Genomic DNA, 6,142 nt, shown 5'->3' on the forward strand with positions numbered 1-6,142 from the left:
CAAACTGAGACTGCAGGCCGCCAAGCACTCCCTCTGGAAATCCTGAAAACCTGCTGCCGTGGGGCTGTGCCCAGATCCCAGCTGGAGGCAGACTTCTCTCTTCTCAGCTCCTGCCAGGCTGTTCCTCGTACAACAAACACTAAGCTTCCCCGTGTAATTCCACCTACAGAGGAGGAAGCTCTGCACCCTCCTGCCCTCCCCTTTCAAAGAACCAGGTGAGTCCTAAGTCCCAGGTCACAGCAAGCTGCTTTTTTGTCCTCAGGGCCTCACCAGTCAGCCCTGTCAAGGCTAGACTCCCAGAGCTGAGAAGTAGCTGAGAAGTAGCGTAGGAAACAGTCCAATTCCCACTAGTTGCCTAACACAGCCGCCCGTGCACGGAGCCTTCTCCATGCCAGGCTTGTGCTAGGCGTCTGAGTTGCTGATGGGAAAGGATGGGGGCTGGCCTCAGAAGGAGAGGCAAGGAGCCGGGTCCTGACATCAGCTTAACATCCTCTTCCACCAAAGGAAGGGAAAGATCATGTTGATTCCAAACTTTCCTTCTTTTTTAAAAATACAAATGGAACTTCTTTTTTAAATGTCATCTCTTATGAGACCCCACATAGGCATCTAGAAAGCACCCATTAGTGGCCCCCTCAGGTGCTTCGGAGAGATTCTAGAACAGTGCTTCTGGAACTTTAACGAGAATGTGAATCCATAGTGGGTCTGGTCAAAAGGCAGTCTGATCTAAAGGTCTGGGTGGGACCTGAATTTCCGGATGATGTCTCTGCTGGTGATCCATGGACCACACTTACAGCAGTGACAGTCTAGAGTGCTAAGGATTATTGTTTGACAACCACTGATCTTTAGGATGGAGAGACAATGAGCCTCCCTACTCCTCATCCCTGGAGAAATCACACCGAGTCTCCTGGGCAAGCATCTCCTTCCCTGGATGGAAGTCATCTTCTGTAGTCAGCTCCATACCAAGGTCCTAGAGTCGCCTCCTTACCTCCCTCTGGTTGGAAGGGTCTGTCAGCCCCACAGGGCAGTCTGGGAAAATCCCTCAGAGGCTCAGCCATGAGGAAGAGCTTTAAGGCATTGTCTTTACTCTAACAGGAAAGTACAAAATATTCAGGCTAATCCTCTTTACCCCTACCCGACACCCCAACATACACAGAGGAGACAGAAAGATTGACAGAGATGCAGACAGACAGAGATCAAGAGTGATCAAGCCAGTGTTCCCACCAGCTTTTGAAAAGGATGGCCTGTGACAGTCATCTCCCTGCCCTTTCCTCACCCCCCAATGAATGATGGCAATCATTTCCCTCACACCCTCTGTTCCTAAGGCTCACCCCCTCCAGGACTGAGATGCTCCCGCTGAGGTCAAAGGTATTTTTAGCTCTGCTCATGTGGGCCCATGCTTGGCCAACCCTCTCCGAACATTAATCTTGGATTCCACAAATGCCAGGTCTCCTAATCCAGGAGGCACAGGGGCGACAGGGAAATCTGAGCATGTTGGAAAATGCAGCCCTGGGCTTTTTGAGGATTTTGTCCACATGCCGCGTCTGATAAAAACAACAACAGTAACACCTAATGCTCAGAAAATGCTTTAGCATCCAGAGTACTTCCTCTGGTGTCACCTCATTTGATCTGCCCAAGAGGCTCTTGGGAAACATAAGACAAAAATGATTTTTACTTCTGTTTAGTGCAAGGGCCAGATGACTGGCAAGACGACAGAGCTAGTAAGTAGCAAACTTGGGTCTTCAGCCTCCAGGTCCAAGCTCAGTGCCCTTTACCACCCCCTGGCAAATCCAAATTTTTGCTTTTCTCTCTGACTTGGTTTTGTTTTTCCTGCAGGGAACAATACTGGCAGATCTTCATGTGGAAATCCTGGGCTCATCCATGCTTTTAACAAATGGAAGATGAGAGACGAAGAGGAAAGAGGCAGTGTATCAGTCATGGTCCAAGGAGGAAGAAGAGGACCCACTCAAAAGAGGGTGACCAAAGAGATTCATTAAAGGATAATTTATAAAGGTGTGGGCAGGGTTAAGAAAAACCAAGAGATAGTGATGCATCCTAAGGCTAACAGTAACTGAGAGCTCTAACCAGTCCTCAGGCTGAAAGGGCAAAGGAAGAGGCAGTTACCAGAGCCTGGCAGTGAGCTGGGCAGGGCTGGGGAGCTAGGAGAGGGCAGCCCAGCTGGAGACACGACCTTTGGCAGACACACGTGGCCACTGTCAACCAACAGCCCACAGAGATGGGGTTGGGGGAGATCTGTCCTCACACCTCCCTTCTTCCACCTTCCCATCATCTAATCAGTGCCGGGCTGAATCCAACCAGAAGCCAGAGGGCAGAGGGGAGCCTACTGACCTCCACAGAGGTCTACCTCCTGGAGAGGCGGGAAGAGGAGGCAGGAGAATGGATGTGGAGGGTCATACAGAGAACACCCAGCACACAGCTGCTGGCACCTGCCACAGGCAGGAAGTTGGTTGCACGGGGCACGGCACAATCTGAGGGGCTGGGATTTGAGGGGAAGCCGTAGCCTGGTTGTCTCAAAGTGGAGTCACCCCAGAGCCCAGCTGCAGCTCTCTGGGAGCCAATCTGGCCCTGGGTCTCAGGGGAGCACAAGAAGAACCAGACCAAGAGCTCCCAAGAGACGCTACTAACCCCACAGGCAGGGCTGGCCATCCTGGGGGTGGGGTTTAAATCCTGGTTCCTTCATCTTGCTGTGTGTCTCGAGACCCTTCATTTAATCTCTCTGAGTCCTTGTCTGTGAAGTGAGTGTAATAACAGCAACCCCCATACTTCCCGTCTCGGGACCAGCTGGCACTTTGCTCACCGGGAAGCCATATAGAAATGCTGTGGGTTCCAAATGCCCTAAGCCACCTAAACCTCATTTGCTCTCTGTGAAACATGCTCCTAAGACCTAGATTTGTGGAAGGTTAAAGCCAAAGGAGCCCTAGGACCATCTCATCAGCCTTCTCTCCTAGGAAGGGAAGACACTGAGAAAGAGGTCCCACAGTTAGTGGCAAAGCTGGGGCCACACAGGTGCCCTCCACAGGCCCCCGGTGCCCCTCCTAGCTGCCCTTGCACATGCCGTCAGATGAATAAAGGACAAGGAAGTGTTTGTCAATTGCATTAGTGGTTATAACTGTAATTAATTACAATCTTGCCCTCATAAACCTCTCCAGGGCTGAAAAGCCCCACCATTAACTGTCTTGAAGGGCCTGGCGAAATGTGAATATTTTACCAGCACAAAGCACATAAATACCCACATGCACATCAGGAGGTGTGGTCATCAGGGTAGCTAAGGACAGGGTCCTGAAGGCACAGAACCCAGGACAGGCGAGCTGTGATGGGCAGCGTGTGTCTGGGACAAGCAGGGCTCCCTAGGAAAGAAGGAAAGCTCAGGTGGGGTCATGAGCGGCTGAGAGTTTAGTCCCAACCCCAACTGGCTAGAGGAGGAGTTGGCCAGAAGAGGCAAGCCCAGCCCCAGGAGGCTGAAGGACTTGCCAGGGCCTCCCTGAGAGCTGGCGGAAATGGGCTTCACTCGCAAGGCCCTTCTTAGCAGCCAGACCCTATGGGGCAGACATCAGCAGACATTTCCATGTGTTGACTCCTCAATGGAGAGTCTGTCTGTTGCAAGGGGATCACATGCTACACTGCCACTTTTCACCTGAAAGCCGAAATCTTAGCTCTTGGCCAAACTCTTCAGCTCCCAGACTGTCTGGACCAACTCATACTTGACTGAGCTGGCTCTGTTCTGCTTCTCTCATACTTCCCATCACTTCCACCGCTCCTCTGCTCCACCAGGGCCAGTGACTCTTCCTTACGTTCATTCAACAGATGTTCGCTGAGCACCTACTACTCACTGGGCACAGCGCGTATCACTAGGAAGGCAGTGATGGAGCCCGGCCCTCACAGAGCTGACCGCCAGAGGAGGTGATGGAAACTGTCAGATTCTGCAGGAACAAATGCATGAGCAAAGACAGGCTCAAGTCCAGAGCCCAGAGCTGAGCAGAGCCATCTACAGCTCCCAGAAGGGCCATCTTCATCCCAACTATCCTAAATAGCACTGCACACAGTGCACTCAGAGAGCCCGACCCTCTCTATAAAGACAAGGGCCTGCAGTGTTGTGCCTCAGAACACGAGTAGGAGCCAGACTCCCTAGGAACAATTCCAGCCCCACTGCTTAGTGTATGACCTTGGGTAAGTGCCTTCACCTCTCTGAGGCTCCTTTTCCTCCTCTGAGTTACGGCACTAATTACAGTCCCTCCCTCATGGCACCGGTATAAGAATTAGGTGGGGTGATCCGTGGCAGGTTCTGAGAACAGGTCCCAGCATGCCAAGTCCTCAATAAATAGCCACTGTTCTTATAGGTAAACTGAGGCCATGGTGGGCTGTGACTCATCTAATGCCTCTCACCTAGTTAGGAGCAGATCCAGGGTTGGAACTTAAATGTGCCAACTCCAGGCCAGCATTCTTTCCACTCCACCTACCACCTTCCCACCCAGGAATCCACAATGTGAATTTAGCCATATCCCATTTGAATGTTTAAACAAACAAGGAAATGGGAGATTGTATTACCATACAGGGCCTTTCTTATTTGGGCCACCAGAAAGGTCCTATTTCTTCCACTCAAGTAACCTCGTTGCCAACAGCCAATCACCTGCCTCACTTTCCTTGCTAAGAAAACTGAAGCCTCTTGCCTAGCTCCCTGGGCAGCGCTCGGGCCGAGTATTTCCCCACGGCCTTATCTCACTGAATCACTGTACCCCGGCAGCCCACATCTTTACAAGATACTTCCTCAACTCACTTCTCTGCTTAGATTGAGTGCTGTTTTCACAATCCCCTTGGCTGGAGCTTTGCAAAGAGGTGCAGAATCTGTTAGGCTCCAATGTGAAGATCTGGGCCCTGCAGTGGGCCCGCGGATCCACGCAGTCACAGCTGGCGTGGTGGCCAGCCAACGCCAGAATGCAGGGAAATGCATACACACGGCGTAGCTGTGTCACACCAAAGCACATTTAACAGCCCACTGAAAACTCACAGCCTGAGCCCTACCTGCTTACTGATTCCACTGAATCACAAAGTGTTAGAGCTCGGTGCAACTTTAGAAATGATTTGCTCTGATCTCCCTTTTTGTAAGAGTGCTAGAGGCCTAGAGTGGAAATTAGAATAAAGGGTAACAGAGCTCTGGGGTTCAGAGTTCAACCCTGTAGCCAAATGGTCCAGGTTCACTCCTGACACACCAATGACTGTGAGGCTTTGGCCAAGTTACTTCAGGTCTCTGTGCCTCCATTTGCTTATCAGTAAAAAGAGGGTAAAAGCTCATACCTTATAGGATGCCCTGAGAATCAAATAAGTTAATAACTTAATGGAGTGCTTAGAACAGTACCTGGCCCATAAGCACCATGTGTTTGTAAAATAAATCAAGAAGAGAGGTGATCGTGTGAGTCCCTGTCGTTCACATGCCCTCTCCGGGCACTCAGATTGGATTAACTTGTCCCTAGGGGCCCCTTCCTTTTGTTGTCATGCTGACTGTGTTTCTTTGCTGGGATGTTGAGGCCTAGAAGTCCCACGCTGGGCTGCTCTCTGAGATGCCAAAGCAGCTCTTTGGAAGGCAGAGCATGACCACCAGGGGCTACACTCACCTGGCTGAGGCAAAAACCTTTGCAGCTTTCATGCTCGCCTTGGCCTCAGCCACAGCCATTGCAGGAGGCTCCTCCGGAGTGTGGGATGGAGTCGGCACACCAGCCGGAGGTCCCTGTGGGATGTCCCTGTGCACAGTTCCTCCTCCCTCCCTCCCTCTCTGCCTCTCTCTGAGCCATCTCCTGTTTGAGCTCTTGAAAGTAGCTGGGGACTCACAGAATCTTCTCTCTGGTTCCAGCCAGGTATTCTCCTTTGGGCCCTGATTTCATTAAAATAGCTCTATGATTTATTTGGGTCCGCTGCTCTGGGGTTTTGAGAGTGGGGAGAAGAGACAAGGTGTACATCAGACGTGTGCAAAGGGTTCTAATTCAGAGGACGCACTACTCTCTGGAGAAGAGTAAAGAGTGCCAGCCACCTTATATGGTGCCTGATACAAGACTCGAGAGACAGAAAAGCTCCCCAGACACCTGGAGATCCTCACTGGAGTGAAGTTGTCCTTATACCCTTCTTCTCTGTG

The 6,142-nt window shown here is 51.3% G+C and overlaps 1 long non-coding RNA gene across 2 annotated transcripts; it reads left to right on the forward strand.

Moving 5' to 3' along the window:
- Positions 1-716: 716 nt before the first annotated feature.
- LOC116282518 (uncharacterized) lies at positions 717-5,421 on the forward strand. Of its 2 annotated transcripts, none has more exons than XR_012074088.1 (3): positions 717-964; positions 1,834-2,010; positions 3,823-5,421. It is a non-coding gene; the product is annotated as an uncharacterized lncRNA (long non-coding RNA). The 2 variants fall into 2 exon arrangements; XR_012074094.1 differs by having other exon boundaries at positions 1,834-1,973.
- Positions 5,422-6,142: the final 721 nt, after the last annotated feature.

The sequence above is a fragment of the Vicugna pacos genome, chromosome 1 (assembly GCF_048564905.1).
Source record: "Vicugna pacos chromosome 1, VicPac4, whole genome shotgun sequence".
NCBI lineage: Eukaryota > Metazoa > Chordata > Mammalia > Artiodactyla > Camelidae > Vicugna > Vicugna pacos.